Consider the following 24,454-nt stretch of genomic DNA (forward strand, 5'->3'; position numbering starts at 1 on the left):
CACAACTCGGCTCACTGCAACCTCTGCCTCCCAGGTTCAAGCGATTCTCCTGCCTCACCCTCCCGAGTAGCTGGGATTACAGGCACCCGCCACCATGCCCAGCTAATATTTGTGTTTTTAGTAGAGACAGGGTTTCGCCATGTTGGCCAGGCTGGTCTTGAACTCCTGACCTCAGGTGAGCCACCCGCCTCCGTCTCCCAGAGTGCTGGGATTACAGGCGTGAGCCACCGCGCCCAGCCATGAATTTATAATTATTTCAAAATAAAGAGTGTTAAACAAAGAAAGAAAAACCAGGCAGGGATCAGGGGAGACCAGCTGCAGGAGACAGGGTCTGGGTTGTGCACATCTAAGGCACAGTGTGGTAGCGATGCTGCTGCCTGCGAAACCTCCATGGGCAAAATCCTCAACAGTCCCTGCATCCACCTGTGCAGTCAAGCGCATCGATCCACCAGGTCTCAGAGCCATGCCCCACTCCCTGGCCATCAGGGAGGAGAGTGCAGTCTCCTTAGACTTCTGTTCAGGAGGGTGAGGGCTGCCTCCTAACACAGCTTCCAACTCACAGAGGCAGCCACAACCGATATTGGGACGCCAAAAATAAAGGGCATGGCCAGGGGCAGTGGCTTACGCCTGTAATCCTAGCACTTTGGGAGTCCGAGGCAGGCAGATCACAAGGTCAGAAGTTTGAGACCAGCCTTGCCAACATGGTGAAACCCCATCTCTCTAAAAATACAAAAAAAAAAAAAAAAAAATTAGCCAGCATGGTGGCGGGTGCCTGTAGTCCCAGCTACTTGGGAGGCTGAGGCAGGAGAATTGCCTGAACCGGGGAGGCAGAGGTTGTAGTGAGACAAGATTGTGCCGCTGCATTCCAGCCTGGGTGACAGAGCAAGACTCTGTCTTGAAAAAAAAATAATAAAAATTTTAAGAAAAGGCAAACTCTCCTTAGGGAAAGCCCGTGGTCTTGCTATTTTCCACATGTCTGTATGACAGCGCACTGTAATACCTGCATTGTCACCTGGCATCAGGTGTGTGTGTTGGAGGGTGGGGAGCTGCAGATCGCGAAGTCTCCTGGCTGTCCATTCAGTCCCCTACGTGACAGGTGACCTGCTCTTCACTGGGGCAGGTTTGTGGCTCACTCATTGTGAATGGTGACACGCGCCATGTTTGCCCGAAGATCTCCCCTGATACAAATGCAGAAACAACTTGGGATAATAGCAAATCTCCTTTTCCCACGCCTCCCGGCAACACTGCACCTTTGTCCCCACCGGCCCTCCCTCCCTTCTTGCCTTTATGTTGTCCTGAATTGTTCTATTGTGCTTTCGATTCCTGAGATGATTCTTCTGAGATGTCTATCCGTTTCTTGTATTTGTCCATGTTTAGGTACTGTTCTTTCCTTTCTAGTAACCTATCCCTTAAAATTCTCAGCTCTCCTGTCCTCTGGAATGATGTTTATAGTCAGTCACTGACGATTTTTCCCTCATTGGAAAGAAGTTATGTGTAATTACACAATCAGAATTTCAACTTTTCTGACTGGATCTCCCTTTTTTTTTTTTTTTTTTGAGGCGGAGTTTTGCTCTTGTTGCCCAGGCTGGAGTGCAATGGCACAATCTCAGCTCACTGCAACCTCTGCCTCCCAGGTTCAAGAGATTCTCCTGCTTCAGCCTCCCGAGTAGCTGGGATTATAGGTATGCACCACCACGTCCGGCTAATTTTGTATTTTTAGTAGAGACGGGGTTTCTCCATGTTGGTCGGGCTGGTCTCGAACTCCCGACCTCGTGATCTGCCCACCTTGGCCTCCCAAAGTGCTGGGATTACAAGTGTGAGCCATGGAGCCCAGTGAAAATGCCCTTCTTAAAACATGAAGCAGATCATGTTTCCCTCCTGCTGAGAACTCTGAAAGCCCCTATCCTTCTCCCCAACCTCATCCCATTATACTTCCAGACTGTTCTTTCTGTTCCTTAAATATGCCCAACTTTTTCCTACCCCAGGACCTTTGCACCTGCTGCTCCAGCTCCCTTTTGCTTAGCTAGCTTCTTCTCTTGCTTTAGGTCTTGGGGTGAAGTTCACATCCTCCAAGGGCTTCCCCTGCTGACCCTTCCTTCTGTAGGTCGCCCTCAATCTTTCCCCATCTTAGTCCCTTGTTTCTTCAGAATACTTGAGCTAACTTGCAATCATTGCATTTATTGGTCTGTTGACTTGTTTAGTTTTGGCTTTTGCTTGTCTCCTGCATCCACATGTCAGCTCTTGGGGGAAAAGGATCATAAAGTCTCTCTTGTTCTCCACTGTGACCCCAGCATGTGTCACAGTGCCTGGCTTATAACTGTTGCTCCATGGACACAGGTGGGTGAGGGAATCTGATTCTGATAAACAGCAGCTCTCGGCAGATGCCTCACTCCAGGACTCTGCTCTCTGCCTGTACTAGTCTGTTCTCACGTTGCTAGTAAAAACATACAAGAGACTGGGTAATTTATAAAGAAAAAGGGGTATAATGGATTCACAGTTCCACATGGCTGGGGAGGCCTCACAATCATGGCAGAAGGTGAAGGAGGAGCAAAGGCACGTCTTACATGGCAGCAGGCAAGAGGGTGTGTGCAGGGGAACTGCCCTTTATAAAACCGTCAGATCTTGTGAGACTTATTTACTATCATGAGAACAGGATGGGGGAAGCCAACCCATGATTGAATTATCTCCACCTGGTCCCTCTCATGACATGTGGGGATTATGGGAGCTACAATTCAATATGAGATTTGGGTGGGGACACAGCCAAATCATACCACTGCCCACCCAGGGAGCTCTGTCCAAATCAGGACAGAATTCTTCCTGTGTCCAGGTCTGCTCTGATAACAGCAGAACTTCTGTCCTTCTCTTGTGGTCACTGTAAGTCTCTCTTTGTCCCACTTGCTTTAGACTCACGGTTGGGTCTCCCCGTTTTGAATGGGGCACCATCTTGCTCCACCTACTTCATTCTCAGTCTCATTCCACAACCTCTGAGACCTCTGACCGGCGAGTCCCTACTTCTGGGCCACACTTGTTATTTTTGACCACTGCCCTAACTGTTCCCCACAGGAATCACCAGGCCCTTCCCATCTTCTAGGACTTTCTACACTGCACGGATGTCCTCCACAGCAACCCAAGCCGTGGACTCCCCAGAGCGTCCTCCCTTCTCTGCAATATGCAGTTTAAAGCTTGCTCTGTGCACAGCCAGTCCTTGGGCAAACACATTCTTGTCCCTTGCCCATCTGCTCCACTAAGAGCCTTTTTATTCTGGTATCTTAAGGTGTATAGGATCTAGGAGGTCAAAATCCAAATAATCAGCCATTCATCTCCCTCATTTTCTCTTTTAGCTGTTCCAACATCTGCAGGAAGAAGTTAGGGAATTCCCGAACTCTGCTTCCTCCAGGGTGGGGCCCAGGACTCCACAGTCTTCTAGTGGTTCCACAAGGAGCAGTGGCCACTGGGTGGACAGTATCAGTAGGAAGGCTGCTGAATAGCCACCTCAGGTGACACTCCAGGCAGACAGCACATCCCTCATGGCCATGTCAGAGGCAGTCGGCTTGGCCACACCCCTTAGCGGTGAGTTCCCAACCCTGGTGACTCGTTTCTTTCTCCTAGAGAGAACATAGCCCCGTGTCTCCAGAAGCTGTGGCTTCTCCCTGGGCCCCCCCTGTGTCCCCAGTGGCACATGCCTTCCTATGCCTCTTCCTCGATTGCACCCTCTGTTGAGATATGAACATCAAATAAAATTTGTATGCCTTTTCCTTTGTTAATTTGTCTCTTGTCAGTCTGATTTGTGGACCCCAGCTGCTGAAACTAAGAGGGTAGGGGAAAGGTTTTCCTCCCTGATAGATACAACATTGCTGGCTTCGAAGATGTCCCGAGGAAGGGAGCCACGTGAGCTCCGGAGCAGTTCTGCACAGCTGAAAACTTGAGACGGAGTTTTGCTCTTGCTGCCTAGGCTGGAGTGCAATGACACGAACTCGGCTCACTGCAACCTCCGCCTCCCGGGTTTAAGCGATCCTCCTGCCTTAGCCTCCCAAGTAGCTGGGACTACAGGTGCCCACCACCACATCCGGCTAATTTTTTTTGTATTTTTAGTAGAGGTGGGGTTTCACCACGTTGGCCAGGCTGGTCTCAAACTCCCAACCTCAGGTGATCCACCCACCTCGGCCTCCCTAAGTGGAGGTGTGAGCCACAGTGCCCAGCCCAAGTCTCACACTTTTGTTAGCTCCAGCTCCAGGTAGCAGCTAGGCTCTTCTGCATCACAGTCCTCTACTCTCTTTGATCTTGTCCTGGGTTTAGAGCAGGGGTGTCCAATCTTTTGGCTTCCCTGGGCCACATTGGAAGAAGAAGAATTGTCTTGGGCCACACATAAAATACACTAACAATAACAATAGCTGATGATCTTTAAAAAATCTCTAAAAAAACTCATAATTTTTGTTTGTTTGTTTGTTTGTTAAGACAGAGTCTCACTCTGTCACCAGGCTGGGGTGCGGTGGGACAATCTTGGCTCACTACAACCTCTGCCTCCTGGGTTCAAGCGATTCTCCTGCCTCAGCCTCCCGAGGAGCTGGGATTACAGGCACCTGCCTCCACGCCTGGCTAATTTTTGTATTTTTAGTACAGACGGGGTTTCACCATGTTGGCCAGGCTGGTCTCGAACTCCTGACCTCAGGTGATCCGCCCGCCTCGGTCTCCCAAAGTGCTGGGATTACAGGCGTGAGCCTCTGAGCCTGGCCAGGGCAGACTCCATTTCTAGTGAGGGAAGGACTGTCTCTGACTAGTTCATCCCTGTAACCCTGCACCTGTCACAGTACCTGCACATTACAGGTGCTCTGAATATTTGTTGAATGAGTGAATTAATTATTTCTGGGAACTCTTCATCTTTTCTGAGAAGCCAAAAATGGCCCTGAGTTGGTTCATCTTCTCTTTGGGCCCGGTAACCACCTGGAATCTCCTCTTCTCCGTAGACAGGAAGACATACATTAGCACACTGGACATTGCTGGTCCCTGGAACTGTCATCTTTGTGTCCTGGATAGAGGTGGTGTCCCAAGAGGGATATTGATCCCTTGTGGCTGCGAGATGAAGCATATGAAGTACCTGCTTTGGTGATGGGCATGGTGAACACCAGCAGGTATCACAGTGATGACGAGGAGGAGGAGGACAAAGGCATGGTGACGACTCACTGGCTTACTGTTTCAGTTCCTTCCCAACCTCTTTTTGAGAAAGCATTAAGCCACTTCCTTCTCACACTTTCATATTTTCTCCTCCCCAGGATCAGGAATAAGGGCTTGGTTACTATCAGCAAGTGATGACCAATTAGCACAGACAGAACAGAAGCCAGGCGGTGAATCACCTGGCAGATGGGAAGAAAATCCCCCAAGGAAGAACGGCATTCATATTGCTTTTGTTTGTTTGCTTTAAACTTGCAAGTCTCTGCAGTTAGAAAAAGTCTCTTATCTGTTTGCCTATAGAGGCAGGAAACTAATATACTTTTTTTTTTTTTGAGATGGAGTCTCGCCCTGTCACCTATGCTTGAGTGCAACGGGGCAATCTTGGCTCACTGCAATTTCCGCTTCCTGGGTTCAAGCGATTCTCTTTCCTCAGCTTCCCAAGTAACTGGGATTGCAGGTATGCCCCATCATGTCTGGCTAATTTTTTGTATCTTTAGTAGAGATGGAGTTTCACCACGTTGGCCAGGCTGGTCTCAAACACCTACCCGCCTCGGCCTCCCAAAGTGCTGGGATTACAGGCGTGAGCCACTGTGCCCAGCCAGGAAATGAATATTCTTGAGGTGCTGGGGAGACTACAACTAGGTCTAGGAAGAATTTTCCAAATTGGATCCATGCTATGGTGATAAATTGGATGTTTCTTTCCCAAACTCGTTTATCATATCATAAAATCTTCCAGATCAGATTAAATGATAGGAACATCAATCTTTCATCTAATTAGAGAAAATTGTAGGGAAGGAAAAAACCTTCCTCTACATTCTTATATTCTGTTCCTGGGGCACATGAATTAGACTGACAAAAGCAGATGAACAGGAGAAAAACATCCAAATTTTATTTATGTTTATTTTTTTAGACAGGGTCTCACTCTGTCACCCAGGCTGGAGTACAGTGACATAATCTCAACTCACTGCAACCTCCACCTCCTGGGTTCAAGTGATTCTCATGCCTCAGCCTCCCGAGTAGCTGGGATTACAGGTGTGCACCACCACACCTGGCTAATTTTTTATATTCTTAGTAGAGATGGGGTTTCACCATGTTGGCCAGGCTGGTCTCAAACTCCCGACCTCAAGTGATCCACCCTCCTCAGCCTCCCAAAGTCCTGGGATTACAGGTGTGAGCCACCACACCCGGCCTGCTGAAATTTATTTGATGTTAATGTTTTCATTTTTTCATGCCCAGAGGCCTTCATAGAAAAGAAATGAAGATGCAAATAAGTGGTTAAACATGGGGGGATTATGTAGCATTTTAACAAAGAGCAATAAGATGTGGAGAAGTGATGAGACAGGAAAAGAAGTATGGGCCTGGAGGGGCTGTAAACTGTGCAAATATGGGGGAAATGATGGAAGGTAAGGCGTATTCAGTAAGGTTTGTTTATGCAGATTCATCTCAGCGCCGTCTCCATGACAAAGGTGGTTCTCCCTTCCTAGTACAATAGAGAGGGGGACAGCTTCCCAGGGAAAATGTACACTCTGCTTTTAGGCAGATAGGGACAGGCAGAGAGCGCTCCCTGCGTCTGCTTTTTCTCAATTGCCTTCAGCTAAAAATACTCCTTATGTCAAAATGGCACATTTTAGTGTGGGCATTCTTTTGTTTTGTTTTGTTTTTTGAGACGGAGTCTTGCTCTGTCACCCAGGCTGGAGTGCAATGGTGCAATCTTGGCTCACTACAACCTCTGCCTCCAGGATTCAAGTGATTCTCAAGTGATTCTCCCGCCTCAGCCTCCCAAGTAGCTGGGATTACAGGCACCCGCCATCATGCCCGGCCAATTTCTACATTTTTGTAGAGACGGAGTTTCACCATGTTGGCCAGGCTGGTCTTGAACTCCTGACCTCAGGTGGGCCACCCACCTCGGCCTCCCAAAGTCCTGGGATTACAGGTGTGAGCCACCATGCCCAGCCAGGGTGGCATATTCTGCTCCCCTTTGATTTTTAGAAGAAAGTGAGTTATAGCAGCAGTCCTCAACCTTTTTGGCATCAGGGACCAGTTTTGTGGTAAGAAAATTTTTCCACAGCCGGGGGCTGGGGGAGTTGGTTTCGGGATGAAACTGTTCTGCCTTGGATCATCAGACATTAGATTCTCATAAGGAGCGTGCAACCTAGATCCCTCACATGCACAGTTCATAATAGGGCTCGTGCTCCTATGAGAATCTGAAGCCACCGCTGATCTGACAGGAGGTGGAGCTCAGGCAGTAATGTGAGAGATGGGAAGCAGCTGTAAATACAGATGAAGCTTCACTCAATCCCCACCCCCGCCTCCCCCTCCACCTCCCCCCCCCACCACCTGCTCATCTCCTGCTGTGCGGCCTGGTCTCTAACAGGCCACAGACCAGTCCATGGCCCAGGGGTTGGGGACCCCTGAGTTATAGTACCCTTAAAACTGGATAGAAACCCATAGTAGAAGAGAATAGGCTCTTGCCCCCTAGAGACTCTGGCAGATTTATTTAGGAAACAAAGAAGGATCATTTAAATCAATATTAAATTACTGATATACAAATGGGGCTTCTAAAATCATGAAAAACATGTTTTTCTCTTATATAAATTAAATGTTTTCCCTCTCATTGTTCTTGCTTGGTGAAACTTTTTTACAACATGAATGTACAAATTATTACATACGTCCAACTAGTGAGGTTGAAATAAATTATAGTTGATGTGACTGTCACTATCCAGGAGTGGAAGAGTTTCGACCGGGCACAGTGGCTCATGCCTGTAATCCCAGCACTTTGAGAGGCTGAGGCGGGTGGATCACCTGAGGTTGGGAGATCGAGACCAGCCTGACCAACATGGAGAAACCCTGTCTCTACTAAAAATACAAAATTAGCTAGGCGTGGTGGCGCATGCCTGTGATCCCAGCTACTCAGGAGGCTGAGGCAAGAGAATAGGAGAATCACTTGAACCCGGGAGGCAGAGGTTGTGGTGAGCCGAGATCGTGCCATTGTACTTCAGTCTAGGCAACAAGAGTGAAACTCCGTCTCAAAAAAAAAAAAAAAAAAAAAAAGTGAAAGACTTTCTTATTTCTAGTAGGGCGCTGTGGCTCACGCCTGTAATCCCAGCACTTTGGGAGGCTGAAGCTGGCAGATCACTTGAGGCCAGGAGTTTGAGACCAGGATGGCCAACATGGTGAAACCCCATCTCTACTAAAAATACAAAAATTAGCCAGGCCCAGCGGCGTGCACCTGTAGTCCTAGCTACTCAGGAGGCTAGGCATGAGGATCACTTGAACCAGGAGGCAGAGGCTGCAGTGAGCCGAGATTGTGCCACTGCACTCCAGCCTGGGCCACAGAGCCAGACTCTGTCTGAAGAAAAAAAAAAAGAATATCTGTTTCTAGGTTTCCTAAAATGCTTGGTCCTAGAATAGCGTGAATGGAGGGGATGGGGCTCCCTGGACTTCAGGAGCTTTTTCCTCCTCCCACCTCCATGCCTCCACTCAGCCATCTCTGTCACGGGAACTCAGCCCCAGCTCTCCCCAGATTATTTTGGCACTAATGTCTGGGACACCTCCTCCTCTTGAACTATGCAAAACACACGAGGCAAAGGAGGGCAGCTTTGGGCAGAGACTGTGAAGTCCAGACCTGGCCACCTTCTGCCATCCAGGTGTTCATCAATTTTAACAGATGCTAAGACCGACCCTCATTCATGTCTAGGAACACAATGAGTGACGCTTATTGAAAAATGTCTCCTTCAAGGCTGGGCGTGGGGCTCATGCCTGTAATCCTAGCACTCTGGGAGATGGAGGCAGGAGGATGGCTTCCCCCAGCCTGGGAAATAGAGTGAGACTCTGTCTCTCCAGAAAATTAAAAAATCAGCTGGGCATGGTAACGTGCGCCTGTAGTTCCAGCCACTTAGGAGACTGAGGCAGGAGGATCACTTAAGCCCAGGAGTTTGAGGCTGCAGTGAGCTGAGAATGCACCACTGCGCTGCAGCCTGGGCGACAGAGTGAGACCCTGTCTCTAAATAAATAAACAAATAAATAAATAAATAACCTGAAGCTCAAATCTGATTTTGGCTGGGTGTTTCACCTACCCTGTTTAGGAGGGGTCACTATCTTAGATAATGACCCAGTGCCCAGTACAGTGGGAGAGGTTTCAGCAAGAGTCCAGACGACTGAAGCCACCACTCTCTTCCCATGGGGTGGAAATTAAGACAAGAAAATGAAATACCTGAGGTTCGCCATTGGCCAGCAGTGAGTGGATCGCAGGGCAGAGTCTGTATCGGTGGCATCTAGGCTGAGGGTGATCTTGACAGTAGCTCTCCTGGCCCCCAGGGCAGGCCAATTTAGGTGGTCAGTATTTTCTGCCACAGCTCTTTTTTTTTTTTTTTTTTTTTTTTTGAGACAGGGTCTGGCTCTATTGCCCAGGCCAGAGTGCAGTAGTGCATTCATGGTTCACTGCAGCCTCAAACTCCTGGGCTCAAGCAATTCTCCTGCCTCAGCCTCCTGAGTAGCTGGAACTACAGACATGCACTAACATGCCCAGCTAATTTTTTATTTTTCGCAGAGACAGGGTCTCACTATGTTTCCCAGGCTGATCTTGAGCTCCTGGGCTCAAATGATCCTCTCGCCTCAGCCTCCCAAAGTGCTGGGATTACAGGCGTGAGCCACCGCACCCAGCCTTAACTTTCTTGTAATGTTTCTTCTGCCCTTTGCAGGTCCTCCTGATGCCACGTCCACCCGTCTACCTGAAAACAAAACAGGGGCAGAGCACCTCCAGCTTGTTTGTGTGGTTGCGGGGCCCCAGTGAGTCACCCAAAGCTGCAGAATCTCAGCCTCACGCTGTAGGTCTGTGATCCATCCACTTCCACCCACAGACACATTTGCTGGAAAGAGTAAAAGCAAAATTAAACAAAAGAGCATTATACTCTGTTCTTTTCTTTTAAACTCAACTGCTGGGCAAATGGAGTTTTACAGTCTAGAGCTGAATGAGAGATGGCTTCAGCCAAATCCGAGTTTCTTTTCTTTTTTCTTTTCTTTTCTTCTTTTCTTTTCTTTTCTTCCTTTCTTTTCTTTTCTTTCTTTCTTTCTTAAATTCTTTCTCTCTCTCTTTCCTTCCTTCCTTTTTTTTTTTTTTTTTTAAATGAAGTCTTACTCTGCATGAGATCTGCGGTGGCACAATCTCGGCTCACTGCAACATCCACCTCCCAGTTCAAGCAATTCTCCTGCCTCAGCCTCCCTAGTAGCTGGGATTACAGGTGCGTGCCACCATGTCCAGCAAATTTTTGTAATTTTAGTAGAGACAGGCTTTAGCCATTTTGGCCAGGCTGGTCTCAAACTTGTGACCTCAGGTGATCACCCTCCTCGGCCTCCCAAAGTGCTGGGATTACAGGCGTGAGCCACCATGCCTGGCCAAATCCGAGGTTTCTCAAAATAAATGTAAAATAAATTCAATAGGCCCTGACTCCTGAGAGATCATGGAACACCCAGCTGTTCCGGGCAAATGTGAAAGAACCAGATTGGGCTTCCTTCAGCGTTGCGGAGAACCCCAGAGATTCTCCTTAAAGACTTCCCAGGCCAAGGCATGTTCACGTCCAAGTCCAGAGTTTTTGCCAGAATCGTCTATCGGGACTGTAAGTCCACACCCTTGCTAGGCAATGCTGGGAAATTTCTGTAAGTCATCACAATTAATACATGGGAGGTGGCCAGTTTGGGGCAGATTTGAAACCCATTTTTTTTATTTTTATTATATATATAAAGATGGGATTATATAGATATACCTATCTATATCTATAGATATATCTGTCTATATCTACATCTATTTATCTGTATATGTATATCTACGTCTATAGATATATAGAAAGAGATAGAGAGAGACGAGGTCTCACTATGTTGTCCAGGCTGGTCTGGAACTCCTGGCCTCAAGTGATCCGCTTGCCTTGGCCTCCCAAAGTGCTGGGATTACAGGCATGAGCCACTGTGTCCAGCCTTGAAACCTATTTCTTTATGTCCCACTTTGTGTGTGTGCACGTGTGTGTGTGTGTGCGTTTGTTTTTGTTTTTTTTAAAAAAAAATTTCTAAAGTAGCTTTCCAGCCAGGCATAATGGTTCACGCCTGTGGTCCCAGCTACTTGGAGGCTGAGGTGGAAAGACTGCTTGAGCCCAGCAGGTCGAGGCTGCAGTGAGCCAAGGTTGTGTCACTGCAGTCTAGCCTATACAACAGAGTGAGACCCTGTCTCAAAAAGTAAAAATAAAGGGCTTTCCATCAGCTGAGAGCATATTCCATCAGATGTCAGGGTGGAAGGAGAGGAAGCAGGTCCCTCAGGGCATGTTATGAAACTCTTCTATGGCACATGCTGTCTCTGCCAAACAGGGTTTCATGTCACCTTATGGAGCTCCGAAGAGAAGCACAAGTTTAAGAGGATGTGGGTGTCTGACCTTCAGAGTGACGCAAGAACCAAGTCATCATTTTCCTCAAAAGTCTAATGTGGTAGCTCTGACCACAGATGGAGATGACCATCTAGGAGCAGATGAGAGTGGTCGAGGATTCCAAAGTTCTGTTTTCCATAAATCCAGGTGTCTTTCTTGAAAATGACTGTAGAAACATGGCTAGACAGAGGCCTCAGGGGACAGGGAGGCTGCAGGAGTGATCTGGACCTTCCTCCTTTATGGAAGTTGGGTGGGCTCCCCCGACGGGGCTGGGCCACATTTCATGTGAAGCATGCAAATCCTTGTGGGCTAACACCCTTTACATCCCCAGGTCGTGGCAGCCCCAAATGTGGCTTCACCCCAAAGATTGGGCTCTCAGCCTCCGGTCCAGTCCCAGAGGCAAGCTGGGTGGGTCTCCCCCCCCGTCCAAAGACAAGGCAACTGCTGTCCGAGTCATACTCTGGGGATAAACCTATTTCCTAAGCAAAAGCCTCTCCATCATGGAAAAACATCCTCCAGCCACTGTCCTCCCCAGGCTACCTGTGGGACCCAGGAAGGCCTGCATGAAGTCGGGAGCGGAGCTTGTTGGGCACCTGGTACTTATCAACTCCTGTGCTCCAGCCTGGGTGACAGAGTGAGACTGTCTCAAAAATAAATAAGTAAAAAGTAAATAACCTGATCCTGTTTCTATCTAGATTAAAAAAAATCTCTTGCTCATGATGACTTGTTTGCATTAATTTGTTTGCACTGCACTAAAATATTATTTATGTTGAGTACTGTTTTTTTTTTGACACCCCTACTTTAATTTTGCACCCACAGCCTCACCCTAGTCCCTGGCCTGAGCCACATCCGCTTTCCCCATGTCTCCCATTTTATTTTGAGACAGGGGCTGACTGTCACCCAGGCTGGAGTTCAATGGCATGATCATGGCTCGCTGCAGCCTCAACCCACTGGGCTCAAGTGATCCTCCTGCCTCAGCTTCCCAAGTAGCTGGGACTACAGTCATGCACCACCACGACCAGGCTTTTTTTTTAAATTGTAGAGATAGGGTCTCCCTATGTTGCTCAGGCTGATTTCCAAATCCTGGTCTCAAGCGATCCTCCTGCCTCGGTTTCCCAAAGTGCTGGGATTACAGGCTGCAGCCATCGCTCCAGGCCCTGGATACTTTTAATTTTGCAGCTGGAGAAGGGGAAACAAGGGGAATGGAGAGTTTGTTGAAATTAAAGCGCACTGCGAGAAAGGATGGGTCACTAGCATCCTCCTTTTGCCTGCTCGGGGGTCCCCGGCAGCACCCCCTCCCTCGCCAAGCCCAGCCTCTGCACAGGCTCCAGGAGACGCTGCTCCGGGGTCCTGCCGTGGACACCGGGCTGCGTCCCCGTCGGCCGCCGCGCAGATGTGCACTTGGAGCAGGCTCGGGTTCCGGGGCTGGGGAAACATAAACCCGGGCTCCAAACCCTCCTGGAAGGCTCTTCAGGGCGCCAGCTCCGCAGAGGCAAGAGCCGCCGCACACGTGCACGCCAGAAACTGCTAAAGCCCACGCGCGAGCTTGACCGCCGCGTGGAGGCGCCGGCTGCGGGGAGAGAAGCCGCCCCGGCCCCGGCCCCGGCCCCTTCCTGCGGCGCCCTCCGGCCCTGGCCCCGGCCCCAGCCGTGCGCGGGCGGCCGCTCCCCCACAAGCTGGCCTGGCTGACCCAGCGCTGCCGCTGCGCCTTCAAAGGGCGGCCGCTTCCTGTGGCCCTGGGACGGCTCGGCCTAGCCCTCTTCGTCACGGGGGCGGACGTCCGTCCCGGCCGTCACCTCCTTTGCCCTTAGTCGGGAGGACGCCCCCCACTGCACTCCCGGGCCGAGCTGGGCAGACTCCCATCCTCCGACCCGGGGGCTCCTCCTTCTGCTCCCTCACCTCCCTCTGCTCTCCGGTCCCCTCCCCTCGCCCTCATCCCTGGGACAGTTGTTTCAGCCCTGAAGTGTGCCCGAGCACGAGCTCCTTCTTCTCCTCCCTGTTCCCCATACAAAAAAAAAAATCCCATCCTAGCCGGGTCTATGGGCTCAGCTACTTGGGATGCTGTGGCAGGAGGATTGCTGGAGCCTGGGAGGGGAAGGCCGCTGCAGTGAGCCGTGATCGCGCCACTGCACTCCAGCCTGGGCGACAGAGCAAGACCCTGTCTCAATCAATCAATCAATCAATCAATCAATCAATACCATCCTAGCCGGGTCTGTGGTCTCAACTACTCGTGAGGCTGCAACTTACTGGCCACAGGAATGACCCAAGGCACTGGATAAAAATTCAGATTCCTGCGGACTCTGATTCCGAAGGTCTGAGTGGTGGTGTTGGGGTAGGGGTGAGGGCGCCCCAGGAATCTGTATAACTGACAAGCAGAAGAATCTAATGGAGAAACTGGGCTAGAATCAGTCACTGACTGTCCTTGCTTTAGCCCGGGAGGTTGAGGCTGCAGCGTGCTGTGATCGTGACACTGCACTCCAGCCTAGGCGACAGAGCAAGACCCTGTCTCAAAAATAAAAAGAAAAAAAAAGAAAAAAAGAAAAAAGAAAAAAAGAGGAAAAGGCTGGGAGCAGTGGCTCACGCCTATAGTCCCAGCACTTTGGGAAGCCAAGGCGAGCGGATCACAAGGTTACGTGTTCCAGACCAGCCTGGCCAACATGGTGAAACCCGTTCTCTACTAAAAATACAAAAATTAGCCAGGCGTGGTGGTGCACGCCTGTGATCCCTACTCAGGAGGCTGAGACAGTAGAATTGCTTGAACCTGAGAGGCAGAGGTTGCAGTGAGCCGAGATCAGGCCACTGAACTCCAGCCTGGGAGTCTAAAAAAAAGAAAGAAAGAAAGAAAGAAAGAAAGAAAGAAAGAAAGAAAGAAAGAAAGAAAAAAAAAAAAAAAAAAAAAAAAAAGGATCACTGCCTCCTTTTCCTTCCCTTCACTGTCAAACTGCTCTCTAAGCTTTGTCCAAGCTGGCTAACCTGCCATCATCAAAATCCTCCAAGTATTCTTTTTAAAGCAAGGGAATTTTTGTGTTTATATAATTTCAAACTTAAAGACATTGCAAGAATATGACCAAGAACTCCTACAAGCTCTGGGCCTGGTTTCTCCATGGGGGTGCATTTTGTTACACTGGCTTTATCACTGTCTCCAAATAATAAGGATTTTTTTTCTAAACCATTTATGCAGAGGTCATGTCTCCTATCTTTAAATACTTGGTCATGTCTCCTATCTTTAAATACTTGGTCATGTCTTTACTGAGGACAAGGAGATTCATGGCACATTTAGCAAAAGAAAAAGACTTTTAAGGACCCCCAGTGACTTCTGAGCTGCCCAACCCAATCGCCTTTCCGCCCCTTGGTCTCTGGGTCTCTGTCCCCCTGTCTCGGTCTGTGTCTCTGTCTCTCTGTCTCTGTTGCTCCATCTCCCCGGATTCTCCCCTTCCGTGGGCTCCTCTCTGCCTGCCCCTGTGAAGTGGGGTCCTCTAGGTCTTGTTTGCTGTGTTGTTTTACAGCTCCTCCCTGGAGTAGGCCGGGGATCCCCAGGAAAAATCAGCAGTTATCCACGCTCAAGCAGCATCAGATCTTCAGCCTCGGCCCCCTTCCCCTTTCTGCCTGAATTTCCATGGCTTTCCTGAAAGGTCTGCTTGAATTCCTCACAGTTCTACTCGTTGTAAACTGGAAATGGTCCAGGTACATTGTCCACGTACCTCCAACACCCCCGGCCCTGCCCAGGGACTCTCCAAGAGGGAAGCTGCCCTCACCTTTCAATCCTGCACCCCCACGTGAGTCCCATGTGCGCTCTCCTCCTTCCTGACCTCACCCACCCCCTCCATTGCCCTAAAGGCCCCCTGCTTCAGTTCCCAACCTCACTTGCTTCTCAGGTCCCGTTAGCCGGTCCCCCACCTGCCTGGTCTCTGCACTGTCATGGGATTAGGTGGCTTTCTGATATGATCAGGCCCCTCTCAGTTTAAATCACTGTCCCGAGGTCTTTCCACTGGGTTCCAGAGAGCTGATTCTTGGGTCTCTGAAAATGTGTTCAAGTGTCGGGGGAGGGGGAGCCTTTCTGGGGAAAGGGTTATCCCTTCATCAAAATTTTTTTTTTTACTTTATTATTAATTTTTTTTTTATTTCCATAGGTTATTGGGAAACAGGTGGTGTTTGGTTACATGAGTAAGTTCTTTGTGATTTGTGAGATTCTGGTGCAGAATTTGTGACGTCTCCCCTAGAAAGAAAGAAGCAACAGGCTTGGGTATTAAATTTAAATTCCACATGGGATCCGAGACCATTTCCTTTCGGCTCCATCCAGCTTTCCCAGAGCAGTTCCCGATGCCTCCTGCAGCAGCCAGTATTTCCCAAACTTACTGGTCATGGGAATAACCCAAGGCACTGGATGGATAAAATAAAAATTCAGATTCCTTGACCCCACCTCTGTGGACTCTGATTCCGGAGGTCTGAGTAGTGGTGTTGAGGTAGGGGTGAGGGTGCCCCAGTTGTCTGTATAATTGACAAGCGGGAGAGTCTGCAGAGAAACTGGGCTGGAATCAGTCACGGACTGTCCTGCCATCAGGCTTTTGCAGACAATGTGGTTCCCTTTTTCTGGAATTTGCACTCACCCTATCCCCTCCATGGATAAATTCCTCCTTGTCCTTCGGTGTCCTGTTCAACATCCAGGCCAAATTTCTGTGTCAGACAATTTCTGTGTCAAGGAATAGGCCAAATTTTCAACTTTTGATGGATGTTGGCAAATTGTCTTCCAAAATATCTACCATGTCTACTGGTTTACACTTCCACCTTTTTGCTTTCCTAAAACTTTTTTTCCCTATTACAAAAATATTGCATATTAAGTATAGACAGTTTAGAGAATACAGATATGCAAACAAAGGGAATGTGGCCGGGTGTGGTGGCTCAAGCCTGTAATCTCAGCACTTTGGGAGACTGAGGTGGGCGGATCACCTGAGATCAGGAGTTCAAGACCAGCCTGGCCAACATGATGAAACCCTGTCTCTACTAAAAATATAAAAATTAGCCTGGCGTGGTGGCGTGTGCCTGTAATCCCAGCTCCTGGGGAGGCTGAGGCGGGAGAATCGCTTGAACCCGGGAGGTGGAGGTAGCAGTGAGCCGAGATTGCACCACTGCACTCCAGCCTGGACAACAGAGTGAGATTCCGTCTCAAAAAATAGAAGAAAAGAAAATAAAGGGAACGTGAGGAGCCTACAGTCCCAGCAAACAGTTTTATAACCCTCAATTAAGTGAATTCTTCCCATATTTTGTCTCTGCAGATGCACTTGGAAGTTGGACTTCAACTCGAGTCCCAGATTCACCTCTTACTAACTCCGTGGCCTTGGACAAGTTACTTAATGTTTCTGAGTGTCTGTTTTCTCATCTATAAACTGAAGATGACGGTAGTACCACATCAAAGGCTGTCACAGGATGCATGGCATTTAGCCAGTGCCTGGCATGTGACAAACTCTCAGGGCACTCTCCTATGACGTTGTTTGCACCTTGCTTTCTTACTCCAGCAATGCGTACAAACATCTTCCTTTTATAGCAAGGGGACACTTCTAGCCCCAGTCTTTTATAGGAACCTCGGGTCTATAGCTCCAATCCTAGACCATCAATACCACCAGTGGTGTTTTGTTGGTGTCAAATTTTCACCTGGTCCCACTCAGCCTAGCTACAAGTTCCTCCTCCCCGACCTGCCTGCCCCCATCTTAGTCATGTCATCTGTTCTCTGAGGCCTCCCGACAGAAGCCACCAGAATACCTCCCTCTCTCTCCACAGTTATCTGGGTTTCAAGCAATTCTGTTATTTCACTCTAAAGGGAGAGAATGGAATCAGATAGACCTCCCTTTTTGTCCTGGCCCTGTTGCTTACACAGTGTGTGACGGTGAGCAGCCATCTCTCTTCCCTGAGCCTCAGTTTCTTCATCTGTAAGATGGAGTGATAGCTGACCTGCCACGTAGGGCTGCGGTTCTGATGGCGAAATGAGATGGCTCGCGTAAGTGTGCAGCACCCTGAGATCAGAGGGTCATGCTCCACACACACAACTGCGATTGCACCACTGCTGTGTGATCCCCATCTTGCTTGCTCTAGCCCTGGCTGTCATTCCAGCCCTGTTTGCAGCACTGACATGGCCTCCTAACATGTCCCCACCTTCAATCTTTCCCAGGACAAATTTCAGTGTGTCACCAGGATGACTTTCCCAAGGCATATCTGGAGCAGGTCAGTCTCTGCTCAAGACTTGGATGGCTACAGTCCCCCTACCATTGAACAGCTGGAGGCGTCCCAGCCCCAGCATGGCTTCCACAGGCCCCGTGGCTCTGGATGCAGAGTCTGTTTCCAGCCTGGGACGGAGCTGTGCTCAGCACTTTCCCACCCCTCTTTGTGAGTGCCCACCACCTGCACGGAGACTGTTTCTCATTATCCCAGCAGCCCCCGCCGGGCTCAGACATCCCTCCTGGAGCTTGTATTTCCAGGTCCCCTCCGGGTCCCGCTCCCCTGAGCAAACACTTGGTGCACTGGCCACTGCCCACGCATCCTGCTGCACAGGGCTCTGTCTCCACCATGACCCTGCAGCCTCGAGAGCAGATGCCCATTCTGTTCACTTTTGCATCCTCTCTGCACCCCCAGCTTCCCTCTGCAAGTCTGAAATGTTTGTTCACTCTCCTGCTAATAAATAACATTTTTCTCAGGTTTAGATGTATAAAAGTTGATCCACAGGCCAAAGGGTTTACATAGATCATTTACCTTTCTTGTGACTTATTCCAAGATGACAAGGACAAAGAATTTTAAAAACTGCAATGCCCATCACTAGAACTGATGTAGCCATAGATGCCTCTGACACGTGTGTTAGGAAACACACCTATATTGAATGTCACATGCCTCTTTTTTGTGATTATGAGATGCGCATAGAACACATATACGTGGTTCTTATCTACGGAAAGGCAGGAGAGTGACCACAACAGTGTATGTCCTCTCTCTCCCTCGGGGGCAGGAGAATCGTGCCCTAGCACACGGAGAGAGTGGGGTTCAAACGTGCACACTTGCTTTTCTTTCCTAAAGCCATGCATCAAGCCTATTTGTTTAGTCCTGTTCTGAAACATGATGCAACATGACTCGAAAGGAAGTGGGTAGTTGCCTTGCCGCCGCGAGGTAAGGAATGTCACGTCGCTCAAATGTGCTTCGCATTCCCAGAAATATGCCGCAGCTGAAAGGGAGGAGATGACTCAATGTTCCCCTAACTGTCGACATATCCACCACAGAGCCCGACCAGAGGCTGGCAGAAAGTCCAGCGAGCGTGAGGGGCCAACACAGCGCTCCCCGCCTCCCCCGGAGGCTGCTATGGCATTTGGGGTGCAGAGCCCAACCAAGTCAACCTGGTGTGATTTTTTTTTTCCAAGCTGGAATAACAGGGCCGTAGGTCCACGTTGTGTTCGTGTGTTCTTATGTAGCAGATGTCTGTAGAGGGGTACTTAGGGGAGGAAATGAGGGTGGAGGTGGCCTGCCCAAACTGTGCGACTTTTCTAGCCATGGTTCTGATAATTAGCTTTGCACAAGTGGGGGCCTTTGTCCTTAGAACAGGCTGTTTTACTATCACTCCTCCCTTCTTTTTTTTTTTTTTTTTTTTTTTTTGAGACCGAGTTTCGCTCTTGTTGCCCAGGCTGAAGTGCAGTGGCATGATCTCGGCTTACTGCAACCTCCGCCTCCTGGGTTCAAGCGATTCTCCTGCTTCAGCCTTCTTGAGTAGCTGGGATGTTCCAGAGAGTTGCCACCTGTTCCTCCCCAGGCAGAGGAGCCTGGTAGCTCCACATCCCACCAACAGTCGATCTCAGCATCTCCCAAACTCACTATCGCTGAAACAATCTCTGCTCCAGGACTCAATGCTTTCTGGGTATGTGGCAACCGAATTGGTAAAGAGACCTGCTCCCTGCACCGCCTGCCTGGGTGCTGGCTGCTGGGTGCCGGGTGCATAAAGCCCTTGCAGGTGATCATGAGGCAGTGGAGTGGAGCATCCGAGGCGCCAGGCTCAGGAGCTGCACAGCCCTGGGCTGGCTCCAGCTCCCCATTTTCTGGGAGTGAGAATCGGAGCCTGGTATGCAGTCTCTCCCTCCGGGCTTCACTCTCTGCATCCGAAGACCAGGAATGATAATAGCACCTGCCTCAGGGTTGTGGTCAGGACAAAATAACTGCATGGTTTTGTGAAGTGCCTGGAAGGGTGCTGGATGCCATGGTTCTTTTTTTTTTTTTTTTTTTGAGATGGAGTCTCGCTCTGTTGGCCCGGCTGGAGTGCAGTGGCATGATCTCGGCTCACTGCCTCCACCTCCCAGGTTCATGCCATTCTCCTGCCTCAGACTTCCGAGTAGCTGGAACTACAGGCTCTTGCCACCATGCCTGACTACTTTTTGTATTTTTAGTAGAGAAGGGGGTTTCACCATGTTGGCCAGGTTGGTCTCGAACTCCTGACCTTGTGATCTGCCCACCTCAGCCTCCCAGAGCGCTGGGATTACAGGTGTGAGCCACCATGCCCGGCCTCATGATTCTTGATAAATGAATTAACACCAAGGTCGCCTCCCCGGGGAATGTTCACGACCAGGTGGTGCCTTCACATGTGGGGTTCGCCATCTCATAGCTTCATGGGCTTGAGTCTTGTGCCACGGTTTCTCTAAGGGTTAAATCCATGACCTCCACCAAAACTGAGCGTGAGACACTCACTGAGTCTAGCAAAGAGCAGAGACCACAGTCAAATTAAGAGAAAGACACTCAGAAGGCACGGGAAGGAACGTCGATGCTATCAGAAAAGCCAGATTCCACATAAATCCTCCTATTTACCAAACGGAAGATTCAGATGACAGGGGAAGGGGCAGCTTGCAGACTCTTTCCCACATCTCTCGGCAGAGCGCCCACCCTAAGGGGGAAATCAACGTTAAGAAATGACATTGGTCGGGCGCGGTAGCTCACACTTGTAATCTCAGGCCTTTGGGAGGTGGAGGTGGGCAGATTGCTTGAGCCTGGGGGGTTCGAGACCAATCTGAGCAATAAAGTGAAACCCCATCTCTACAAAAAATATAAAAATTAGCTGGGTGTGGTGGTGTGCACCTGTAGTCCCAGCTACCAAGGAGGCTGAGGTGGGGGGACCACCTGAGCCCAGGAGGTCAAGGCTGCATTGAGCCGTGATGGCACCACTGCACTCCAGCCTGGGTGACAGACCCAGGTGAAGACCTTAGCTCAAATAAAAAAAAAAAAGAGAGAAAGGGTAAAAAAGATATTTTTCACCCTCTAACCTGAGAATTCTTCCAGATACAACTGAGATAGGTCCACCCCCAAATTCCTCCACCACCCAGGGCACGCGGCCGTCAGAACTGGAGGGGCTGCCCTCAGCGGAGGCTATAGCACACATGAAGCTTGCATTCTTTTTTTTCTTTCCTCTTTCTTTTCTTTTCTTTTTTCTTTTTTTTTCTGGTAGAGACAGGGATTCACCATGTTGCTCAGGCTGGTTGCCAACTCCTGGGCTCAAGGGAACCGCCCACCTTGGCCTCCCAAAGTGTTAGAATTACAGGCGTCGGCCACAGTGCCCAGCCCTGATGCTTGCATTCTCCCCGGTCTTCGAGTCTCTGTCACCTCTGGAGCCATTGCAGACATCCAAGCGGCTGCTCACCTCTGACCAGGCTTCCCTGGCCTATGGCCAATGTGGAAGCGCAGACCCTTGCCCTCAGAGGGGCCCGCCCAGGGGGTTTAATTCTCTGCAATTGCCCTCTTGGACTTCTTTTTTTTGAGACGGAGTGTTGCTGTGTCACCCAGGCTGGAGGGTAATGGCTCGATCTCGGCTCACTGCAACCTCCACCTCCTAGGTTCAAGCCATTCTCCTGCCTCAGCCTCCTGAGTAGCTGGGATCACAGGCATGTGCCACCATGCCTGGCTAATTTCTGTATTTTAGTAGAGAAGGGGTTTCACTATGTTGGCTAGGCTGGTCTCAAACTCCTGACCTCGGGTGATTCGCCCACCTTGGCCTCCTAAAGTGCTGGAGTTACAAGTGTGAGCCACGCGCTTGGCCCCTCTTGGATTTCTTAATTCTTTTCTTTCTGACTTTGTGGTTTATAAATGAAGTCCAGTGGGACAAGGGATCTACTGGCAGTAGGGCACGGACTGAGGGGAACAAGGACAGTTAGGGTTTCAGGGTTGGGACTCAAGCACCCTGCCCTTGGGCACCTGAGTCTGTGAGACTCCCAGAGATGTCTTTGAGAACCCCTCATCCCAGGGAGCACACCATTCAATAGCAAATAAAAACCACTGTGACAGGTGAACGGAGGAAAGGAAAAAGCTTTTCTCCTGCTTTTGGAACCAGGAGTCCCGTATTGTCGTGTTGCACGGGGCCTGGCAGTGACATCGGTGGCTCTGCCTCTGGCCCCAACACGTCCTCCAGTGTGTGTTTCTCACCTGGACAGGCTCTCCAGGCCGATGCATTGGGATCCTGACTTTTAGAGTTTTGCGTGTGACAAAGCAGAGGACAAGCTTCCCCATCACCCAGAGGCCACTTAGTGGAGGAGCCGGGGGACCCGCTGGTTTCTTGGGCTTTTGTAGTCATGGATTGGCCACCGAAGCCCAAGGCCAGCTGTCACCTACTCCAAGTCTTGACATCTTCATCTGCAAAAAGCAAAGAGATAACATGATTTTCAAGAGTTTTCTGGCTCTACAAATAGCTGACAATTCCGAGTACACGATAAGGCTCATTTTCTGCTCGGGACAACCCGGTGCTGGAGAGAACACAGGATCCCCCAGCTTCCTAACACCAGCCTGGGGAAACGATGTTCATTTGACAATGAAAATTTCTAGGGCCAGGGATGGTGACTCACACCTAGAATCCCAACACTTTGAGAGGCCGAGGTGGGAGGATCGCTTGAGGCCAGGAGTTCAAGAGCAGCCTGGGCAACACAGTGGGACTCCGTCTCTACAAAATATAAAAATAAGCCAGGCACGATGGTGTGTGCTTGTAGTTCCAGCTACGCAGGAGGCTGAGGTGGAGCACTGCTTGAGCGCAGGAGGTTGAGGCCACAGTGAGTAGTGATTATGCCACTACACTGCAGCCTGGGCAACAGAGTAAGACCCTATCTCAAAAAAAGAGAGAAAATTTTAGAATTAGTGGCAGTGGAAAACAAAGCAAAGGTTCCTGTGTTTTGAGGTGCATCCTATAATCCAGATTTATTGTAGGAGAAATTTCATAGCATCTCAGATCCTACGCTTGGTGGACAATGAGAGGGGAGGTTAATAAATATTCCTTCTGCCATTGGGGGGGTAGAATAAAGAAGGTGATGTATAAATCAGAAATATTTATAACTAATAAATCCTATCAAAACCCTCACTGTGACAATGGGCCATAATTTTTGTTCTCTTTTAAAACTGCTATTGTGGACCAGGCACGGTGGCTCACACCTGTAATCCCAGCACTTTGGGAGGCTGAGGCGGGTGAATCACCAGAGGTCAGGAGTTCAAGGCCAGCCTGGCCAACATGGCGAAACCCCGTCTCTACTAAAAATACAAAAATTAGCTGGGCATGGTGGTGGGTGCCTGTAATCCCAGCTCCTTGGGAGGCTGAGGCAGGAGAATCGCTTGAACCTAGGAGGCGGAGGTTGCAGTGAGCCGAGATTGTGCTACTGCACTCCAGCCTGAGTGACAAGAGTGAAATTCCATCTCAAAAACAACAAAAAACAAAAAACAAAAACAAAAAAACAAAAACTGCTATCATCGGGGGATAAACGGAAAACACGAGATGTAATTCATCGTGGCATCCTGCATTAGCTAACATTGTGTTGACACAGAGCCCACCTCGTGCTGATAGCTGCACGAGGTTCACGCACACTGGCTGTTTTTTTTTGAGATGGAGTCTGGCTCTTGTCGCTCAGGCTGGAGTGCAGCGGCAGGATCTCGGCTCACTGCAACCTCCATATTCCAGGTTCAAGTGATTCTCCTGTCTCAGCCTCTTGAGTAGCTGGGATTACAGGCACAAAACACCAAGCCCAACTAATTTTTGTATTTTTAGTAGAGATGGAGTTTCACCACGTTGGTCAGGCTGGTCTTGAACTCCTGGGTTCAAGTTGTCCGCCTGCCTCGGCCTCCCAAAGTGCTGGGATTACAAGCGTGAGCCACCGCGCCCGGCCTCACGCACACTGGTTCTTATGTTAACATTCTCCCAGGGACCATGGAAATATGTTTAGAAAAGAAAGTTACAGATTGGCAGCAGAAGTCTCTGCTTCCAGATCATTACGTTAAGTCTAAAGACAACCAGAAAAGAAACGCTGCTCTGTGTCCCGGTCATTGTAAAAGTCCCCAGCATGGAGCTAGCTCTTCAGACGACACTGCAATCCTGTGGCCTCCAGGCAAATCCTTTTCTGAACCGAAAATGTGGTCTTTGGCCCCTTGAAACCAACTCACCAAGCCTGGGGAATACGACCCACTTATAATGTCAAAGACCTTCCTGTCATACCAAGTTTATGACAATTTCCACCCATAATCAAAATTTCCTAAATTTACCTTCCTTTTTTTTTTTTTTTTTTTTTTTAATTGGTAGAGACAGTCTCCTTCTGTTGCCCAGGCTGATATCAAACTCCTGAGCTCAAGGGATCCTCCCCCCTCAGCCTTCCAAAGTGCTGGCATTTCAGCCAATAGCTACTGGGCCTAGCCTTACTTTACTTTTCTAAGAAACGGTATTATTACCTCATTAGTCAATAATACTTATCCGCAGGGGAGGTACCAGGATCACGAAGGTGGTTTCCCAGGGTGAGGCTCTTGCCCTGCACTCCGGATATGCTGACCCCGGCCATTTCTCCAAATGTGGGAAACGCAACTGCATCATTTGTGGTAGTTGGGGACTGCAATGCACTCTCTCC

General features: G+C 49.5%; 1 long non-coding RNA gene and 1 other non-coding gene across 2 annotated transcripts; both read left to right on the top strand.

Annotated features, from left to right (window-relative positions):
- The first annotated feature begins 13,728 nt into the window (after positions 1–13,728).
- On the top strand, positions 13,729–18,265 carry LOC129472634 (uncharacterized). The gene is made up of 3 exons (XR_008653998.2): positions 13,729–13,891; positions 15,086–15,263; positions 16,853–18,265. It is a non-coding gene; the product is annotated as an uncharacterized lncRNA (long non-coding RNA).
- Positions 18,266–24,295: 6,030 nt separating this feature from the next.
- On the top strand, positions 24,296–24,454 carry LOC129472754 (U1 spliceosomal RNA). The gene has a single exon (XR_008654038.1). It is a non-coding gene; the product is annotated as a U1 spliceosomal RNA (small nuclear RNA).

This window comes from Symphalangus syndactylus, chromosome 22 (assembly GCF_028878055.3).
Source record: "Symphalangus syndactylus isolate Jambi chromosome 22, NHGRI_mSymSyn1-v2.1_pri, whole genome shotgun sequence".
In the NCBI taxonomy this organism is placed as follows: domain Eukaryota; kingdom Metazoa; phylum Chordata; class Mammalia; order Primates; family Hylobatidae; genus Symphalangus; species Symphalangus syndactylus.